This window comes from Natrix helvetica (genome assembly GCF_964273705.1).
Source record: "Natrix helvetica genome assembly, chromosome: 6".
In the NCBI taxonomy this organism is placed as follows: Eukaryota; Metazoa; Chordata; class Lepidosauria; order Squamata; family Natricidae; genus Natrix; species Natrix helvetica.
In genome coordinates, this window is record NC_138553.1 from 66,850,818 (window position 1) to 66,873,067 (window position 22,250).

Consider the following 22,250-nt stretch of genomic DNA (forward strand, 5'->3'; position numbering starts at 1 on the left):
GGTCCTGGTAATTTGAACTCGTCGAGAGTGGACAGGTTTTTTTTTTTATCATTTTCTTTCTTATTTTAATTTGTATTCCTAGTCTGTGTTTTACAGTTATATTTTTGGTAGGTTGGTTTGTTTTTGTTTTTGTTTTGCATTAGGATCAACGCAAAGAATAAATTCAGCAGCTCTGCTTTCTCCCTACTGCCCATTGCATCCTTGCCATCTTAATGGAATGGATGGAATCGGATGAGATTATTTTAAGCCAAATGGACAAAACATGTAGTGCAGGAAATGTTACTGCTTACATAAAGTTAGTAATGTATTCAGTGAATGTGTGCTGAAATGCAGTGCCACACAAATAGATGTTATTTATCTTCTACATTCTCTCAATAACTACTCAACCCTCGAGAACAGATTTTGAAAAGATTCTGGAAGAGGAAAGCAGAAAAAGATTTGCAGTTTCTTTGAGAAAAAGGCATCTGGCAACAGAAAAATTAGACTGGATTTCACCCACAGAGGTAAGGTAACTTGTAAAAGTGTTGCCTATGTTATACTGTAGTTAAGTATTAGACTGATTTATATTGTGAATTATGTGCTTCTTCAGAACAAAGGTTAGGGGATAGTGTTGCTTGAGTATGCCAAGAGTTGGAATGAATTGTCAGCGGACGTACAATTTCCTTTACTAATGGATTTATAGAAACGCCTGTCAAGGCTGGTGAGAAAAGTAATAATAAATAATTATTAGTTATCCCTTGTGGTGCTTACATATGATTTATTAAATTGTGTGAATTAATTTTCAGTATTACTATTATTCTCCAATATATCAAATGGGGAATCCTTAGGACTCTCTTTTCCTTCATCCTGAATTTCAAGACAGGGAATTAATGGGGGCTGATGGCTGAAGCTGTATTTTAGAGATTTCCCCCCACAAATCAAAACACATTCAAGGAGTGCAAATAATTTTTACTTTAGTATACCAGTTAGCCAAGTTCTTAACTATGTGAGTTGGGATTTAGAACTCACCTTGGCCATTATTCACTAGTTAATCTTAGTCCCACCATTATCATTTACCTGCCAGCATTCAATCACAAAATGATGCACATATTTCTTATCCACCGCACATGCAGATAACAATCAGATGCAGAAGGATGTAGGTCTCTGACAACTTTCACACTTGGAAGAGAAGGGATCGGTGGCAATTAGATTACTTGCCATTCCTTGCTAAATTTTGCTTTTTTTTTAATCCAAGCTAAACCATGACTTATTTTTATATCTGTTTAATATATAGCACCGAGTCCAAGACAATCATTTAGAAACCCCAATGGCTACAATCATACAAACTAATTGTTGGCAATTATTCTCCTTGTGACACTCTATAGAAATGAAAATTGGGCTTTGGAAAAACAAAATAGAAAATGATTGACATTGGAGAGGATGCCTGAGAATAACAGGGATAGCCAAGAAAATAAATAGATCAAAGAACAAATAAATCTACTGATGTGCAAATGACTAGGTTCTAAAACCAGGTTTTGGTAACATTACTGTATGAGAACATCTAGATTTCTTGAGAAGTCTGTAATGATGGGAAAGTAGACGAAAAGAGAAGAGGATGTGCTTTAGTAAGATAGATGGAATTGATTATAATGGGTTTACTGATGAAAGATTTGAGGGCTGGATTGGGGATTGGTTAATCTGGATAAATCCTAAAAATTGATACCAGACTGATGTCACATAATCCAAAACCAAGCAAATTACACTATTAGCATGGCCCAATTACAGATTGCTATAGGTCACATTAAACTATAAAAACAGATTGTCCAGATCCCCTCCTACTTTTTCTATACACATTTTTAGCATAGCAGTGCCATCTGGTGTTTATACTAATTTATGGGGCATGTCCCCAAAATCTTGTGTGATGCCAGAACCCACTGATAATAGGATTTGACTAGGGTAGGCTTTATTGGATTAATGTTGGAACAGTGCCAACTTTGTGTCTGAATACCTATATGTACTATCTATTTCTCTGGATTCTTTCCTTATGGAGTGTAATTAAATCACTTGCAATAGATACCTTAAAAGACACTATTGCAATGCAACACTTTTCTTTTTCACCCTTCCTCCTGGTACCTCTAAAATATATAAAGCAATAATCGACAGTTTAAATGCCAACCAGAAAGAATCTTACTGTGAAACAATTTTCTAAGCTGGTGTTATAGCTACTTAAGATTAGACCAAGATGTTTTTCCCCAGTAATTTTTGCATCATGTTATTTTCAATGCAAGGTCTCAGTGAACAGATAAAGTTAACTTATTTGTATTACCTTGCTTTTTACCAGTATGTTCACAGTACAGAACCAATACAATATATGTTGTACATATTAATGTTAATCTTTATGACAGACTGTTTTATTTTTATAGTCTGTTGTATCCATTGGATCAAGAATTAGTGAAATTTAAAATTGTGAATCTGGAAGATCTTCTAGCTATGGTACAGAACTAAATAACATGTTCCTAGTCTCTTCCCCATAGCTCTTGTCTAGTAGCTTCCAGGGTACTGTTGTTTTAAATTCCAGGAAGCAGATTTGCTAGTGGTCCATGTTTACTGTAAATATTAAATTGATTATGAATGCCACAATTTTTCATGCTACTGCATAAATCAAAATCTTTTTCTTCCCAGATTTATTTTTATCCAAGCAAATAGTCTTGTCTAGTCGGTTTGATGACAATTGTACATTTCTGCCTTCTAATAGGTAATCTTTAAAATAACAGTTGTTTGCTGTAGTGGAATTATTATCTGCTTTAAATGTCAGCTCTGTGAACTACACAATCCTATGATGGCAGTTTCCATTGAAGAAATCTGTTACATATTCCGTACTAGCACAGATGTGGGTGGCAGGACAAAATATCAGATATCATTATGCTCATCACTGTTTATTGGGAAAGGCTTGTGAAATCCTTTAAAACTGAAATCAGTCAAATGGGAATGGCAGGGCTGTCTTTGCTTGACAGCAAGGAAAAGATTTAATACCACACCATGAAAAAATTGAAATTCAGGTCTTAGCTTTCTGAAAGCACAGAACTAAATTGATGACTATAGAGCAGAAGCTTCTTATACCTGCCAACTTTGGCAAACCCAACAAACATAGAAAGAGACTTCAGGCACACTCATCAATTGGCAACCATCACAACAAGTAATGACTTACAAGTGTGAATAAATCACAGATTTTATGGCTCTGATGCCACCTGGAATATAATGTTTTTTGTTAATGGGGTTAAATCAATATACTTGGTTATCATTCACTAATCGTGACTTTGGTGGCAGTAATTACAATAATGGCAATTATTATATCACTTTCTGCCACTTACCCCAAAACCCTCTAATGTTCAATTTACACTCATTTTAATTTCCTACAAATCGGCTCCACTTACACCTTTCCATTGTGTAAAATACACAAATCCCTGTAATCGTATCCCCAAGGATAGTTATGCACCCCAAGGATAGTCAAACATCTGTATCATCTAGAAGAGTGCTGTGAAACTCCCCGCCCACAGGCTGGATGTGTTATGCGCTGGCCACACCCATGCCCGGTTTAGTGAAGGGCAAAAAAGTCCTGATATGTCACATGATGCGTTTGTGTCACATGATGCGTTTGTGCACTGTGACTACATGCGTTTGACACCCCTGATCTAGAATAATGCCAAACTTATTAGGTAAATTAGCTAATTAGCTGTCAACCTATGGTATTGATTAGTACTGAGAACCAAGGCCAACTTGCCACGGGACAGCTCACCACAGGAAAAGAGTTACACTAATACTGAAGAAATAGTGGAATAGAATCATGACAGAAAGGATGCCAAAGGAGAGACAAAAGGAAATGTGAATGACAAAGATTAAAACATTTTTAAAATTATTTTAAATAATTAAATTGAATTTTTGAATTGTCCTGCATTGACTTGGCCATCACGAGTTGACCATGGTGAGTTGGCTGTGGCAAATTGCCCCTTTCCGCAAGGACAGTCTACGACAACTCGACATGGCCACGGTGACTTGACTGTGGCAAGTTGTCCCATTCCACAGGGAAGCGACTGAAGATGGTAGAGTAGATCCATTAGCTGATCCATTCATGGTGCATGATCAGAAAAGATGGCAAATTATTTAGTATGGTAGTAAACGTTTCCTGCCTGTCTTAGCTAGGACTCCAGTAATCTTTCCAACAGCAAACTGAAATACACATACCCTGTGGGCAAATTATAATTAGGCACATCTCTTGAATGGTACAGAATAGTTACATCTTCATTCAGCACAAAAGTGGTATGTGAGAAGAAGAAGGGGATTATATGAATGGAAAGCAGTAACTGAACAGCATAGATACGTTTATTTAACTGAAAAGGAATGTGGGAACCAATAGTTTGTTAATTTCCTATCTATTTATTTATCTATTGCTTGTTTTAAATGTATTGTACCTAAACATGGTTCCACATTGTGATCAATGCTTAATGACAACCTCAGATGTGGACCATGAACTGGTGACATAATAAGCCTAATAAGAAATAGCCAACTTTCTAAATTTAGTTTACTAGGCATGGTTATTATCTGAATAAAATATATCAACTCATACTGAATTCAACAGCAGAAAGGGAAAATAAAAACAGCAGCATTGTTGAAGCAGCAGATTATTTATGGTATTTCATGTTGACAATATTCATTTTTAACCGTTGATAAGAGAGTGTAGATAGCAAGATACAATGCAAGATATCAAAGCAACATTGAATGTAAAAAATGCCTCTATGCTTCTTAAAATAAAAGAAAAAACATTCTAAGTAAATGCTTAGAATTATCATATCTGCTTTGTTCAAATTATCATAGCTGCTTTGAAAAAAAGCTCCAGAGCCCTTTATTCTTGTATCCTGCCTGCACTTTATCATTGATGCCCTTATCACCAAATTATCCAGCACTGTCTTACGGCCCTCTATTAAGCCCTAGATCTAAGAGTCCTAGGAATATAAGTATTCTTAGATAATAAAACAGTTCTTGTTTTCCTTTTACACATATGTAAAGATAAAGGTTCCCCTCCCATATATGTGCTAGTCGTTCCCAACACTAGAGGCCAGTGCTCATCTCAATTTCAAAGCTGAAGAGCCAGCGCTGTCTGAAGATGTCTCCGTGGTCATTTGGCTGGCATGACTAAACGCCGAAGGCGCCCGGAAAGCTGTTACCTTCCCACCAAAGGTGGTTCCTATTTTTCTACTTTCATTTTTACGTGCTTTCGAACTGCTAGGTTGACAGAAGCTGGGACAAGTAACAGAAACTTATACACATACAAATACAAAAATTCTGAGAAGTATTATGTCAAAGCATCCAAGTCATAATGAATATTCATTTGCTTGTGTTCTCAAGACCTGTTTCTGGGATCAGTATAAAAGATACCTTTCCATACCAATATGTTCCTCACCAAGGTTAATGCTTGGTGAGAAAATTGTTTGTGTTTTTATAGTACATTGATCCACAAAGTAGCCGGTCATATTTTAGCTGAGGGCACTGTGCAAATTCAGATTATAGGATTAAAGTATGGTTGTGTCTATCATATGAACTGATAAAATTGGATTAATCCATGGATAAATACAAATTTGAACACAATTTCAGGGTGGATTGGTGAAGATGCACCCTAATTCACATAAAGATGAATTTTGCAACTCTGTTACACTTATTCCAAATCTGATTAAGGAAATTCCACCAATATTAGTATGGTGCAATCAAACAATGTAACTGCATAGCTACTTCTTCCAAATAATTTAGCCTTAAACCACAAGCACATGACTGTTCCAATATAACTGTGAATAAGCTTACTGTACAACTATATTGATTATCTCCATGTAGTTAGTATGAAGTTAACCCAGTAAAAATTAAGATACATATTTTAACTCTTGTGCGTTATTGCACATTGACAAATTTATGGTACAAAGGTTCACTATCTTTTAAATCTTCTTCAATATTTATAATTTCTGGATTGTGTTTCCCTCAAAACACAACATTCAACTGCTCTTGAAGGTCATGTACCAATCAAATCTTTTACTGCATTTTTCAGTCATAATAGATTTTTTTTTTAAAGGGTTGAGGGCATCTTAGTGTACTGACATTTTAAGAGAGAAAGTACATGAAATGCTAATAAAAAATTAGTAAAGAGAAAGGAAACACCAAACTGGGAGAAGAAACATTAAAAAGCCTAGCTTTCGATGTATGCACAGCAAAGACCCGTCTTCTGCAGTCTCATCAATGATGATTCTGCGTCTAATCATGTTTGGTGCAAATCACGATAGTTAGTGGGCTTCTATACTTTTTAAAAATCTTATCCATCTTTTGATTTGCAAAAAAGAGTTATACCTCATTTTTTTTGCTGTGGAACACAAGCGCATTCTGTTCTGCAAGAACGGCTGAAGAGCAATGCGTAACATTATTTCAGTCTAAGTTAGCGCTACGACAAAATAGGATAGTCCCATGAATAATTCCTTTGAAAGGAGAAGCAAGGTGTAAATGCAAATTCATTTTGGAAAAAATATCACCCAAGTTTCATTGCACGAGACTAACTTTTTAACTATATATTTAACCACGTTAACCATTAAAAACTAGATCAGCTGTAGTTGTGTGGGGGGTGGAATTCCAGCTACAAGTCTTATTATCCATATACCAGGGGTGTCCAAACTTGGGAACTTTAAGACTTGTGGACTTCAACTCCCAGAATTCCCCAGCCAGCATGGCTGGCTGGGGAATTCTGGGAGTTGAAGTCCACAAGTCTTAAAGTTCCCAAGTTTGGACACCCCTGCCATATACTGTACTTTTCCATTTGCAATTTACAATCCACTTGACAGCATTATAGACTGTGCTAATAATTTCAGACTGTTTTAGAACAGGATGTGACAGTGACCTGCGGAATGGATACTTACATTTAGGGAACCACTGGCCAGGGTTTTCCTTTTTTGGTTAATAGACAACTGCCAATCAAACTGTGCTGCAGAGGACATTTGCTAGTTTTTCCTAGGCCATCAGCTGCTAACCCCTACCCTCATCTATGAAAAAGGACACATTTTGACCAGTGGTGGGATTCAATTTTTTTTACTACCAGTTCTGTGGGCATGGCTTGGTGGGCGTGGCTTGGTGGGCGTGGCTTGGTGGGCGTGGCAGGGGAAGGTTACTGTAAAATCTCCATTCCATCCCCACTCCATGGGAAGGTTACTGCAAAATCCCCATTTCCTCCTGAGCAGCTGGGACTTGGGAGGCAGAGAATAGATGGGGGCAGTGGGCAGTCAGAGGTGGTATTTACGGTTCTCCAAACTACTCAAAATTTCCGCTACCAGTTTTCCAGAACTGGTCGGAACCTGTTGAATACCACCTCTGATTTTGACCCTTCTAGGACTTAAACATTGCAGCATGTTAGTATATCAAACTTTATATGCCATGCATCCTGCATTTGGGCTCCTTTCTGAGGATGCCAGTACAGTGAAAAAACAGGCTCAACATGCCAAGCAAATCCTCCAATACATTTCTGTGTGCACAAGGCAGCATCATGTTCTTACCACTGCAATGATATTTTGCTTTGGCAAAATGTGTTCTTCCCATCTGCAGGAAAAGCCAATTACAGCTTAGCTAGCACTATTTCTTTTATGGAGATTCTCAATCATTCAGGTCATCGTTGTCCCAAGGGTGCTTTTCAAAAGGCAACTGGACTTTCTTGGGGTTTTTTTCCCTTGAAAATGTGTTGCTTCTCATCCAAGAAGCTGCTTCTTCAGAATTGAAAAAGCCTGGATGAGAAGTGAAATGTTTTCAAGGAAAAAAAACACAAGTAATTCCAGCTGCCTTTTGAAAATCACCTTTGGGTCACATTGCATCTAAGTTGCTCAAACTGGGAGAACTTCTAGATGTCAATAATGAGTTTGTGATTTCTGCACAATTTGCTGTCCTCTGGCAGCCCTAGCTTAGCTTTGTTGCATATTCCTCATGATAGGGGAGGAACTTTGAAGGATCTACCCCTCTTTTTGGAAGACCTTAGCATATGTATCTGTAAGGGAATGGCTGATTAGGCATAGGAAGGTCTTGTCTTGTCAGGCATTCTGTAATAAACACACACACATATCACTTTGGTCTTTACTTTCCACATCCTCCGTGGTTCCACCTTCAGGCTCTGGTACTTCTCCAGATTTTTATACTTTTTTTATGAAGTTGTTGTTACTTAGCACTGCTACATCTTTAACTGCCACCATATTTTGTCCCGTGTCTACTACCACTGGTTGATTGATTAACAGATTAACAAAGTTGGCAGGGATCTTATAGATCATCTAGTCCAATCCCCCGCTCAAGCAGAAGACCCTTTCTGACAAATAGCAGTCCAATCTCTTCTTGAAAGTCCCAAGTGATGAAGCCTCCACAACTTCCAAAGGCAAGCTGTTCCATTGATTGATTGTTCTCACTGTCAGAAAATTCCTCCTTATTTCTAGGTTGAATCTCTCCTTCATCAATTTCCATCCATTATTCCTTGTCCAACTTTCAGGTGCTTTGGAAAATAGTGTGACCTCCTCATCTCCGTGGCAGCCCCTCAAATATTGGAACACTGTTATCATGTCTCCCCTGGTCCTTCTCTTCACTAGACTAGCCATGTCCAGTTCCTGTAACCGTTCTTCAAATGTTTTAGTCTCCAGTCCCCTAATCATCCTGGTTGCTATTCTTGGCACTCTTTGTGTGGCACTGCATTCCCACTTTCTTTTTAAAAGTGTGGTGACCAAAACTGGATACAGTACTCTAGGTGTGGTCTTACTAGGGCTTTATTCAGTGGTATTGGTACCTCACTTGATCTTGATTGTATCCAGTATTGATTGGCCAGTATCTGCCTGAATCTGGGAGTCCCGTGGGATCTTAGTACTGTTATTTTCCATCACCTGTAGAATCTCCCTTCTGGACTTGGGAAGATCTAGCTTATGCACTGCAGATGTTCCTATACACAATGCCAGCTACTTGGTTATGTCATTCATTGTACGCTGTTCCCACCTGCATCTTACATTCTGCCACTATCTGTGTTGGACTGTCTCTGACGCCTCCCTGCATAGTCTACCTCATTTCCTGAGCAGAGTGGTAGATCTTGCTTCTGTATATCTGGTGCTTAGTGACTGTTCTTGTAGTGACTGTTCCTCAGTGCTGTCTTTTAGTCCAGCCCTTTCCAGCCACTGTTAAATTTACTAATGTCTGCTACCTCAACTATCTGTCAATGGTGCATTCCATGTAGGGTCTTGTCTTTCCATGGCATTTCCTCTTCTTGATTTTCTTCCATATCACCTGCTGCCTCAGGAATTCTCTCAGCACTGAACTTTGGGTGACATCTTGCTGATGTACTCATGAATACTATGGTTTATATTCAGGACAGTAGCTTTGGCACTCACCAGATCCTGCCTGCCTTCTTTCCAACTGGTATACAGTCTCTGAGGATAGAACCTCTGTATACTCTGAGAGACTTCTCAGTCTTCACATTTGCAAGTTCCAGATTCTCCTTTGGCCAGCTCACAATACTGGAGGTACATGTGCATAATATGGATCTTGTTTTTCCCATTGAGGTGGCTCTTCAAGATCTGCCTTATCTTTTGTAGGCCCATGGATATTACTACTTTCCTTGCTTCTTCATCTGGTTCCTTTGTGATTATGGGGATACTAAAGTGTACATAGCCAAATGTCTGCTATGTGGCCTGCTGGTAGTTTCATCCCACTATCTTTCAGCTTCAGATGTTGCCTACACATACAGTTGTTCTTCTGGATCCTTTTGAGATATAATATGTAGTTGGTTTAAGAGCAGTTGTAAGAGAAGTTTCCATTTCAGTAGGTTGAAGTGTGTAGGAGATGACAAGGATGGAGTCAAACATGTCCTGAGTTTGGAGTCCCTTCATACCCCTAAGACATCTAAGTCCAGCCTTCCTTGAATTTTGTTGACCCTTATCTATCGCCAATCTGCCTTAACCATTAGTAATTCACATTCTTGTAGAGAGATAGCATGAAATAAACATATTCATTTGAACAACCCAGCTTCATGATTTCTTGCACCTGACATTAGCTGTTTCTCTGTTAGTGTGGATAGATGCAGGTCCTCTGTCTATCTATTGTTCCCCCATACATTTACTATATCCCCAGTCATTAGATCTACTGTGGTAGTAGTATTCCATCAATTCCAAGTTCTCTAGTTTCATGCATGTAAGGTTTGTTCTAGCAGTCCATTTATTGTCAGATTGTTCTGGTTCTACAACATCAGACATGTTCCTTGTTAATCTGTGTAAAAGGTTCCCTTCATACATATGAGTTAGCCTTTCCTGACTCTAGGGGGTGGTACTCATCTCTGTTTCAAAGCCGAAAAGCCAGCGCTGTCTGAAGACGTCTCCATGGTCATGTGGCCAGCATGACTAAACGCCGACGGCGCACGGAACGCTGTTACCTTCCCGCCAAAGGTGGTTCCTATTTTTCTACTTGCATTTTTACGCACTTTTGAACTGCTAGTTGGCAGAAGCTGGGACAAGTAACAGGAACTCACTCCGTTACTTAGGCGCTAGGGATTCGAACCGCTGAACTGCTGACCTTTCTGATCGACAAGCTCTGCGTCTTAGTCACTGAGCCACCGCGCGTCCCTTTAATCTGTGTAACATCCGAACCAGCAACACTCTCCTAGATCAGAGTTCCCCAACCTTTCTGGCTTTCTGGACCAGCTGGTGGGGGAGAAGGGATGGCTACACCTGAGCAGCAGGCAAGTGTGCACACAACTCCATTTGCAGGAGTGGTGAGTATGTGTGCCCAATGTTCATGCAAATGGAGCCTAAATGCCACACTTGCCTGCTTCTTCTGCAAATGAAGATACAGACGCTCACCTGCCACTTCCATGGCCTGGTTCGCAAAGGCTTGAGCCTGGTAGTAGGCTGCAACCTGGGAGTTATGGACCCCTCTCCTAGATCATGACAGATTCATATTTGAGATAGGCAGATGAAACATTAGTGGATATTTCCCAAGAACCATTTCTGTAAAGAACTATAGCTACCTGCCAGGATTTGAACTCAGATATCCAATGTCAAAAGCAGCATTCTGATCTGTCTATCTACATCCCTCCATTCCTCCAACCACAGCCATGCAGGCAAGCAGGCATTCTGTATTATTTTGAGGCATTTGCAGGATGGCATAAACCAGATTTAAGGTCTTGTTAATCTCCAGTCATGGGTTTTTAGAGCTCTATGCCTGTCAACTTTCAGTGGTAGGTTTTCTGCCTATAGGTGTCAGAATACAGTTCTTGTCAATGCTAACTCATTTTTTCTTAATTAAAATGTCATGGTTCTGTTGTCATTGACTTCTGTTTGTGACATTCCCTGGGCAATGGTTCAAGTATGTCTAAACAGAAAGATAATACAAATATAAAACAGTGCAGCATTTGTACAATGAAGAGGAAGTTGAAACAGCAAGGCGTTGAGGTCTGTAAATATTTTTCATGCCATAAAACCCACATTTTATAATTTGCACAATGTTAAAGTGACAGCAAATAGATTGAAAATGCTCTTGCTTTTATTACAGTATTTAGAAAGAGCTTTTTTTGCATGTACCTAATAGCGTCTTAACATTTCACAGATGTTGATCTCATATTCTAATTCATAATTTTGCCCACATTTTGAAAATCAAAGCCCAGGATTCTTTTTTCCAAATAGCCCTTCTGATACAGGATCCATGACAAGAATGTGGTCAACAGCAAAAGTTAATTTAAGTAAGCCAATATTTTTTAAAAAACATATTCTTATCCTCCCTCCACCCACCCCTCTCTCTCTCTCTCTCTCTCACACACACACACACACACATACACATCATTTCATCCTGTGACTAGAAGAAATAGAAACCAGGCTTAGAGAAAGCAGATATTCTATTGCTTGCTGCTTAAAGAATGATGATTTGGGAGAAAGGCTGGGTTCAAACCATATTTTAAGATTATCAAACATTATGTTAAGATTATCAAATGGATGCCATGATGCAGTGACGTGCGGTGAGGTTTATGGCTGGTGAGGCTGGTGACGTCATCAAACCGCGTGGTTGCTCCAATCGCACGGGCGCAGCCGACTGGAGAAGTTTCTCTTCTCAGAAATGTCAGAAAGGGACAGGCAGGCTGCCACAGCTCCACTGAGAAGACATTTCTGAGAAGAGAAACTTCTCCTTTCTCCTCCTTCCCCCCCTCCCACTCCCTTCTAGCACTGATGATGTTACCTAGGCATTTTTTGCGTCGGGCGAGCCCGGGATCCTTGCAAGGGGAATGGGATCACGTGTGCAGGAGGCTCCTCAGCGCCAGCCTCAGATCAGCGTGAGCCGCGGTCCCTTTCCCCTGCACACGTGGTCCCATTCCCCTCCTTCCTGAGCCAACATGCGGCTGCGCTGATCTGAGGCTGGCGCTGAGGAGCCTCCTGCACACGTGGTCCCATTCCCCTTGCAAGGATCCTGGGCTCGCCTGATGCAAAAAATGGCGAGATCGGCACACTTGGAGCTGCTGCTGCGATGTCCAGGGAGGCTAAACCAAGCCGCGCGCCTCTCCCAGCCACTTTCGCGGCTTCCCGAAGTATTTTTTTTTTAATTTTCATGATGAGAGCGGTGAGGCTCTGCCTCCCCTGCCTCCCCTGACTGCACGTCACTGCCATGATGTCTTCATCATCCTCGTATATTTGAGAAAAACCCCAAAATTAAATTAAAAATACTTTCAAAATAACAATGACAGCCTTGCAATATTTTCACAACAACACCAACATCTCCCAAAATTTCAGTGTTTACAGGTAGTTCATCCTTAACAATGTCCTGTTTAGCATCTATTCGAAGTTATGATGATGCTGAAAAAATCACTCTATGACCAGTCTTCAGATTTGCGATTCTAGCTGCAACCCCATGGTCCCATGAACAACAGAAGGGTGATTCACATCCAATTGGACTTTATGACTTTTCCAGTATCCCATATCATCTGATCGCCATTTGCAACTTTCACAGCTGGCTTCTGACAAGCTGAATTAATGGAGAAGCCAGCAGTAAAATCGGAAGACCCAGATGCCCTGCTTAACGACCTGGGCTGATTTGCTTAACAATTGCTGCCGAAGTTGGGCAAGCTCGTTGTGGTGTCGATGTCTTGCTTAATAACGATGTTGCTTAGTGACACCGTTTCCAGTTCCAATTGTTAAGGGTGTAAAACTTGATCGTGCCACGCGATGTATCACAATGTATCGTGATGTTTTTTGCCTTTGCGGTGCCGAGGTGGGTGTGGCCTGCGTGTGAAGCATCTGGCCCACGGCCACCAGTTTGACACCCCAGGTTAAGGACAACAACTATTCCAGAACTAGGCCTGTACTTGCATTGGTATAAAAGTGAAAAGAGATTATGTAAGTCTAAGAGAGCAATGGTGTCCCAACTACCTTTCCCATCCTTGTTCATTTATTGTCTGGCATGATTTTATTTTAAATTCATCTTATGTTGTATTGTTGTTCTCTCTAGGTTCCAAATTAATTACTTTGTCATTTGTTCTGGCATCTTCTGCAGCATACCGCTCAAATCAATGAGATAATAAGCCTGTACATCTTCTTGCTTCCCTTCCTGAGCTGCAGCAATATAACTCCCCCCTCCCCCCAGGCTGCTTGCTCCATGGTGGCTGATTTCCATTTATTTTATTAAGCTAGCAAGATGCTTCTTATTAGAATCCCCCAACAGAATTTGAGAAAATACTTTGAATCTGTGGGGGCATTTGTTGATTTACCCCAAGTCTCAGAAGGACTGTGGTACAGCTGTAGATATGTGAACCCAACCATTACAGTTGGCAAACCATGTTTTATGGCTTACCGCTATATGTAAATGTAGTCAGAGCAAATCATAAGTTAGTGCACCTATGAGATCTTGCCTACATAATGCAGACTTTAAGTGGAATTCATGAACTAATAGATTGAATGGTAGCAATTGAGATGGTTGTGGTGGATGCTAGTTTGGAGGCCTTCTCTACATTAAAACACACTATAAACTAAACACCAGAGACTGCATGAGATACAAAGTTAAGAGACTTATTTCCGCCAACCTCTTTTTTAATTATACAAATACTGTTTTCAGGGGTCTAGGACGTTTAGGTGCTGACCCTTGGCAGTGCCCGCTTTACTCCCAGCTAACCACCACTGCCGAACCACAGCAGACTTTTCACCTCTGATGGTTGTCTGTCAGCAATTGTTCACTTCCAGGGACCCCCTGGCCTTCCACCCCCAGCCCTTCATCTTGGCCCATTTACTGATGCATGATTTGATCCAGATGTTTTGCTGCACTGGACAAGTAGCCGCCAGCCAATCAAGCGATGGGCAACAGTGATGGCTTGGGGGGGCAGTGCACAATTAGCAGTGGGTGGGTGGAATTGGCTGTGGGGGGCAGCACACGATTGGCAGCAAGCTGTGGGGGGGCAAAGCATGGCAGCAGGCTGGGGGGGAGGGCAGTGGGGGGTTGTCAATTTTTTTTACTACCAGTTCAGGCGCGCTTCCCCACGCGCACAATGCTTTGCGCATGTGCAGAAGCGTCCGGGCGGGTAAGCGGAGCTTCCTGCCACCGCTACTACCAGTTCTCCCAATCCAGGCTGAACCGGGAGCAACCCACCTCTGGAGAAGGGGATATCTGACAGTGCTTTCAGATTTGAGATCCACTGCCTGGGAGGGAAGGATGGGGGTGGGGAGGACGGTGCCCCCTCGTCCCTGCTCAACCTGCTGTCTCTGCAGTTAAAAAGACAGCACAGCTTTAATACTGTCCAATAAATGATTTGAAAAGAAGGACTAGGAAGGGGACAGTTCTTGTCAGCAGCAGAAATATCAGTTACTGTGCAAAACTGTTCGATCTGGGAAAAAGGATTTCACTGCATAGAAAGGAAGCAAAGACTCCCGCCAGCGGACAGACAGAGCCACAGCCCACACCTCGCCACTCATCCCCCAACAGCCCCCACATCACCTTGCCCACCTGCTGCCAATTGCATGTGCAGCCCCAGTCCCTGCGATCACCTTGCCTGCCTGCTACCGATCACATGCAGCCTCCGCAGTGCCTGCAATTGCCCCGTCCACTGACAATCATGCACTACCCCCCCCGAGCACCATTGTTGCTCCCCACCACTGGATTGTCAGCAAAATGCCCAGGTCAAACCATGCCTCAGGGACTGGGCAGGGATGAAGGGCTGGAGGGCCAGGTGGCCATTGGCAGTAGACAATCACTGGCAGTTGGTTGGGTGCAAAGTGGGCACGGCCAACGGTCCGTGCCTAAACATCCCATTCTAGTTTTCAGGCAACAAAGTCGACCACATGGCTTGAGAATGGGAGAATGGTAATACCAGCATTCTCATTAACTGGACTCATTTTTGGTTTAGCATGTGCACCAATCACATATTAGCAGGAGAAAGATCCTGGTGCAATCCCTTTTCTCCCTGGCTAGTTTTCTGGGTGATTGATTGATTGATTGATTGATTGATTGATTGATTGAAGCCTCTCCTACCTCTTCTTTGAAATAAACCCTCAGGATGTGCTGCTTTTCCACTGGTTTGTGTTAAAGCTGACCTGTGAAAGCTGTATTATGAAGATACTGGATTGATAGCCATGGAAAATTACAAGGTCTTTTGTCTGTCTTTTGGCATGTTAGAATGCAGAAACAAATGGATCTGAAAGAAGGGCATTTTTACTACCTTGCTGCAATAAAAGGCTTGTCTCCTTCAGCCTGAGAACAGAATGTTTTGCGTCAAAAAAATGAACAACATTAACTAAACAGGCTGCCAATATTCCTTCACAGTTGACTGCTCTGGTATTTTATTTAAACATACACATTGAGCACTGTGGATGACATGGCCGGCTTATGAAGGATTACTGATTAATGAGTGACAATGCAGATACATGCTAGCAGAGCTTTCTATTAATGCTAGAGATCTCCAATGAGCTAAATTTGGTCAGCAGCATTGATTTTGTCAAATAAGCTAGCAGAATCCGTGTGCTGGAAAGTCTGCAGTTCTCCATCAAGAGATAAACAAAAGTTAACTTAAGTGGCATCCAGAGCCTAAAGGGAAATTATAATAAATAATGGCTGGAGCTTTGTTTGTTGCTTGTATGCCTCCTAAAAAAAAGAGCTAAAAGCTTTCTAGCCTTGAGAAGTCAGCAAATTCTTCCAGCCGCTTGAAAGTCTGTGAGCAAAATATGTCAAGAGTGGAAGATAAATTTTACTTCAGACTTTTAATCAATCTACATCTTTTGATCGCAGTGAATCATTAATTGACCTCGTAAACTCTAATTAGTGGAAACATTTAAAATATAGCAAGTTAATATAAATACCTAACAAATACACGAATGTCGCATGTTTGCTGCATAAATATAAATGCAGATATTATACATATTATGTATACTTCATATTTCTCACAAACACACACATACAGAATACATATACACATAATATGATATCAAGACGAAATGGTGTGTGAACTTGTCACCTTTCTGTTGCTTCTGCAGCAGAGGTAGTATTCAGCAGGTTCTGACCAGTTCTGGAGAACTGGTAGCGGAAATTTTGATAGTTTGGAGAACCGGTTAATACCACCTCTGAGTGGCCCGCTCCCATCTATTCTCTGCCTCCTGAGTCCCAGCTGATCAGGAGGGAATGGGGATTTTGCAGTAACCTTCCCTGGAGTGAGAAAGGAATGGAGATTTTACAGTATCCTTCTCCCTGCCATGCCCACTAAGCCACGCCCACCATGCCACGCCCACAGAACTGGTAGTAAAACAATTTGAATCCCAGCACTGTTCTGCAGGCATTTTCAGCTCCCTGAAAAGGGTATAATGTAATGGGAAGTGTTGGAGAAAAAGCAATCCCCAATTTACTCTCATCAAAGTCTGCTTATTGAAGCAAAGCTCAGGGTCAGTTGCATGCATTTGATCACAAAGCACATGTTTTGCGTGTTGAATTTTGTGAATCAATCCCTGACATTACCTGGGCATGTCTTTTTGAAATACATTTTGTTTAGGCTGCTTGGACTGCGAGTGTGATTAAGTATGTTCCTATCCTTTAATAATAATCATAATAATGAGAGTGTGTGCAGAATGGAGAATGCCTTTCCTCTCTCACAAGTAATTGCAGCCATAATGTCACGTATGGAACTGAAATAAAGAGATCCAAGGCCAGAGTCATTTCCCCAAACCACAGTCCTCTTTTTGGAACTAGGCTGTTAGTCTATACTAGGATATCTAATTATGGGTTACCATGGCACAACATGAAAAGGATTGCCGTCTCCCAAAGATTTACCAGCTGAATTTGAAGATTGTTAAAATATCTGAATCACCACTCCTTTCATAATCGGGCCTATCCTCTCCCTTCACCGAAGACTCTTCTAAACCCTTTTGTGATCTGGAAATTCCACAAGCCCCCAGCAAAAATTTAAGTGGTGCCTGCAGAGGAACATCTGTCTCTTAGCAGCATTGCTCACATTCCTGACTGTGGGCTCCCTGCAGACTTTTTAGCTTCTCTGCGTGCTCCTTCTTGAACTACTTACATCCTGGTTATTATTTCTCAGGCCTCTCCAGAACATTTTCCTTCATCCTTCTGTTTTCTGCCTCAAATCTCCCATCTTTTTAGTAAGCATATCTCTGAGGCCTTCCTGGTCGAGAGGGCAAAGATATGCCGTTCATGTCTCTTCCCAAGGTTTGATGAACAGATGGAATTTCATAAAATATGGGATGTACTCCACTAGCAATGACACTGGAGGAAAAGTCATAGTATTATTGCATTTCCCCTTTTATGGCTGCGACCATCTGGCTGAGGCTCCATCTACAGCTCTTCCAGGATTTCTTACCTAAGCCACACTATTTGCACATGGTACACAAGTCATGTCTTGGCCCTCAGCCAATAATGAAGCAAGTCTGATTCTCCATTGCAGTTAATTTGCTTTGCAAGTGTTGTGTTTTAGTATCCCTAAAGCTAAATTCTAAATTTGTAGATAGTTGCAACCATCCAACTTCTAATGTCTAAGGTAAAGGTTCCCCTTGCATATATGTGCTAGTTGTTCCCGACTCCAGGGGGCGGTGCTCATCTCTGTTTCAAAGCCGAAGAGCCAGCGCTGTCCAAAGATGTCTCCATGGTCCTGTAGCCGGCATGACTAAATGCCAAATGCGCACGGAATGTTGTTACCTTCCCACCAAAGGTGGTCCCTATTTTTGTACTTACATTTTTACATGCTTTTGAACTGCTAGGTTGTCAGAAGCTGGGACAAGTAATGGGAGCTCACTCTGTTACGCGGCGCTAGGGATTCTAACTGCCATTACAATACAATACAATAGTAGAGTTGGAAGGGACCTTGGAGGTCTTCTAGTCCAACCCCCTGCCTAGGCAGGAAACCCTATACCGTTTCAGACAGATGGCTATCCAACATCTTCTTAAAGACTTCCAGTGTTGGGGCATTCACAACTTCTGGAGGCAAACTGTTCCACTGATTAATTGTTCTAACTGTCAGGAAGTTTCTCCTCAGTTCTAAGTTGCTTCTCTCCTTGATTAGTTTCCACCCATTACTTCTTGTTCTACCCTCAGGTGCTTTGGAGAATAGCTTGACTCTCTCTTCTTTGTGGCAACCCCTGAGATATTGGAATACTGCTATCATGTCTCCTCTAGTCCTTCTTTCTCTTAAGCTAAACATACCCAGTTCCTGCAACCGTTCTTCATATGTTTTAGTCTCCAGTCCCCTAATCATCTTTGTTGCTCTTCTCTGCACTCTTTCTAGAGTCTCCACATCTTTTTTACATCATGGCGACCAGAACTGAATGCAGTATTCCAAGTGTGGCCTCACCAAGGCATTATAAAGCGGCATCAACACTTCACATGATCTTGATTCTATCCCTCTGTTGATGCAGCCTAGAACTGTGTTGGCTTTTTTGGCAGCTGCTGCACACTGCTGGCTCATATTTAAATGGTTGTCCACTAGGACTCCAAGATCCCTTTCACAGTTACTACTACTGAGCAAGGTATTATCTATACTGTACCTGTGCATTCCGTTTTTGTTGCCTAAATGTAGAACTTTACTCTTTTCACCATTGAATTTTATTTTATTAGATAGTGCCCAATGTTCAAGTTTGTCAAGATCCTTCTGTATCTTAAGCCTATCTTCTGGAGTGTTGGCTATTCCTGCCAGCTTGGTGTCATCTGCAAATTTGATGAGTTCCCCATTTATTCCCTCATCCAAATCATTGAGGAATATGTTGAAGAGTACTGGGCCTAAAACAGAGCCTTGGGGTACTCCACTGCATACCTCCATCCATGTAGATGCAGTTCCATTGAGGACTACACGTTGAGTGTGGTTGGTCAGCCAGTTACGAATGCCAAACTGCCGACCTTTCTGATCGACAAGCTCAGCATCTTAGCCACTGAGCCACCACGTCCCTCTAATGTCTAAGCAAGTATAAAAAAATGTGCATCTTTCTAGAATCTATCATGAATTTGGAAATTAACCAGTTGTTACATGAAAGTCTGAACTGCAGTCAGGTTTCTTCTATCCTCTACCTCGATTGTTCTTTTCAATGCCTAAGTCTGAGTTTTCCTTTGAAGGGTGTCCTTTTGTAGTTTAGTGGTATGAAAACATGCTTTAAAATGTTGATGATTTACATAATTAGATTTTCTATTTGTTTAGTCTTCTGCATCAATTGGATATAGATCTGCTAAACGTTTTGATGAAGAGATGAATATGAGCGGACTTGTAATCAACAATTTGAGACCCATCTTTGCAAAGGTAAACTCAACCTAATTCAGTAGGAATGACTTCACAATAGAAGTGCATGGGATTGAACTATAAATTGTGCTTCCCCAACTATGCCAGATTTATAATTTATGTTGAATTTTACCTGTGTTTATCCTTTGATGCAGGAATATGGATTTAAAATAAGCTCAAACAGACAGGCTTTCCTTACGTGTAGGCTGTGTGTGCTGAATGCAGATGGAGCCTGTCACATTCAGTTGCCTCCAGCTGTTGTTTCTTTGTCTGCCCAACCTAAGACCAGAGATGAAAAAAATTCAATGATCTTTGTCAAAAGAGGCCATACTGGCCTTCCACAGAGATCCTATGCAAAAGACTTTCATCAGCCTCTATTATGCATACAAAAGATGCACTTGCAACAGCATAACTATTACCATGGATTAATTCAGAAGCTGGGTCTTAGACTGTAATACAGTGAAGGGAGAAAAACACTTATTCGCCCTGCTATCAAATAAATTTGGGATTCAATTATCTCTCATGCAATAGATAGTCTCTTCCCCACCATCTGCAAATGAGTGATATACTGTCCACTGTATAATATGGTGTAATCCCATACAATTTTTCCTCCTTTGAACTCTATTCCATGCTAACAAGATATTCACTGTGTGTTGTTTGCAAAGAAAGATAATTAATGTCCATGAAAGTAAAGATGCGTTTTCTGAGTTTGCAAACTCAGAAAATGCATTTTTGTTTTCATGGACATTAATTGTCTTCTTTATCACTCAGTACGGGTAGTCCTCAGATTTGCCTGTAATGGAGCCTGCCCATCATGGTCATAACTCATGATGGCCGTAAAGTGTAGGCAAGTGTAGACAAGTGTGACCAACTGATTTGATATGTAACTGATCTGATTTTCTGATTTTTTGCAGCAGTCATAAAGTGAATGTGATGGTCGTTAAGTGAATGTTGCAGTCATTTGGGCCAGTTCCCCCCCCCAAATGGAAGTAAATGGTGGGTTTTGGCAAAACTGTCTGAAATGTGGTCACATGACTGTGGGGTGCTGCAAACAGCCATAAACGCAGCTCCGTTGCCAAGAGCTTAATGTGTGGCCACCTGACTACCTGGGTGGAACTTTGAATCCAGGTTGTAAGTACCCCTCCAGGAGATCCACTGGAACTTTGAATGGTCACTAAGTCACATAGTTGTAAGTTGAGGACTACCTGTATTATGCTAGGAAAAGAGGTATGTCTGATTCATCTACTAGAAGAGGTACAACTAGAGCACTGGTGGGTTGCAGGCGGTATGCCCCGGTACGGGCCAACTGGTGCCTGCCCGGAGTACTGGGTACCGGTACAGAACAGTGCTCTGGAGGGCACACCCGCCCGCCCTCCTTACCTGTCTTTAAAAACTTTGGTGCATCCACGCACGGGCACAGCGCGTACAGTGCCTGCGTGACACTTTGCCAAGCACCTGGAGCATCACGGAAGCGTTGTTGGATGGTAAGACGCATGCACGCACTGCGCACGTTCATGTGGAGGACACTGGGCCCCATTGCAACTTTACCGGTTGCAACAGGATCCAGAACCCACCACTGAACTAGAGCCATATAAAAAGCATTTGACTGCCAACATGCATACCCAAGTTCATAAGATTGCATGGACATGATGTAACACTTTCAGAAGAGGGAGAGAAAATTGACTTTTTAAAGCTGTAATTTTCCATATTACAGACGATGACCGGTACTGAGATAGATGGCTTGAATTACAATGGAGCGCACCATTGGAAAACTGGGCTGGGAACAGATCATCTGCAGATAATTTATCTGTGCTAAGAGTCAGCAGAGGCTTCCTGGCACATAATCAAAGCAGAAAGCGAATTCTAATTGCAACTTATTATATATGTGTATGCATCGATTTACATGTATGCTTTATGATGATGAGTGTCTTTGGGTTAAGTCCCTAAGGTGAAGAGCACTGTAATTTACTTAAGAGATAGCACTGCATTGTCACGGTAGCTCCAACAGTTGAGTTGACCAGGGGAATCTTTGATGCATTTAATGCTTTCAGACCTTATTATGGAAGACATGATGGAATCTCATGAGATCAGCTTGGAGGAGCCTTCTCTCCCCTTCCTTTGCCACCTCTGCTTGCCCGTCATCATACTCTAGCTATTTCCCAGGGTACAGTATGCCTGCTTTTTGCTAGTTTGTTTACAGTTTTGTTTTTGTATTATTAGCTGGCAGGAATGAGGGCAGATGGCAGCAGGTGGTTACAGCTGAGCTGTCACACTGTGCTTTAGCTGGAATGCAAAAAGCTGCAGAGATCTGCTGCCTATGTACAGATACTGGACTGTGGCCAGCATCTTCTCAGTACATTTTTTCTTTTTTAAAAAAAAAAGGCCTCCGGAGTGTAGATTACATTTTAAAATGTCAGGAACAACTTTTCTCCCCCAAGTGTGCAAGCAAAAAAGCACAATTCCCCACAAGCTCTGTAGATGTACACAGGCAATGCATATA

At 41.4% G+C, this 22,250-nt stretch overlaps 1 long non-coding RNA gene across 1 annotated transcript; it reads left to right on the top strand.

The window, feature by feature from the left end:
• The first annotated feature begins 312 nt into the window (after positions 1-312).
• Positions 313-21,601, top strand: LOC309395069. The gene is made up of 3 exons (XR_014175846.1): positions 313-503; positions 19,673-19,771; positions 21,465-21,601. It is a non-coding gene; the product is annotated as an uncharacterized lncRNA (long non-coding RNA).
• Positions 21,602-22,250: the final 649 nt, after the last annotated feature.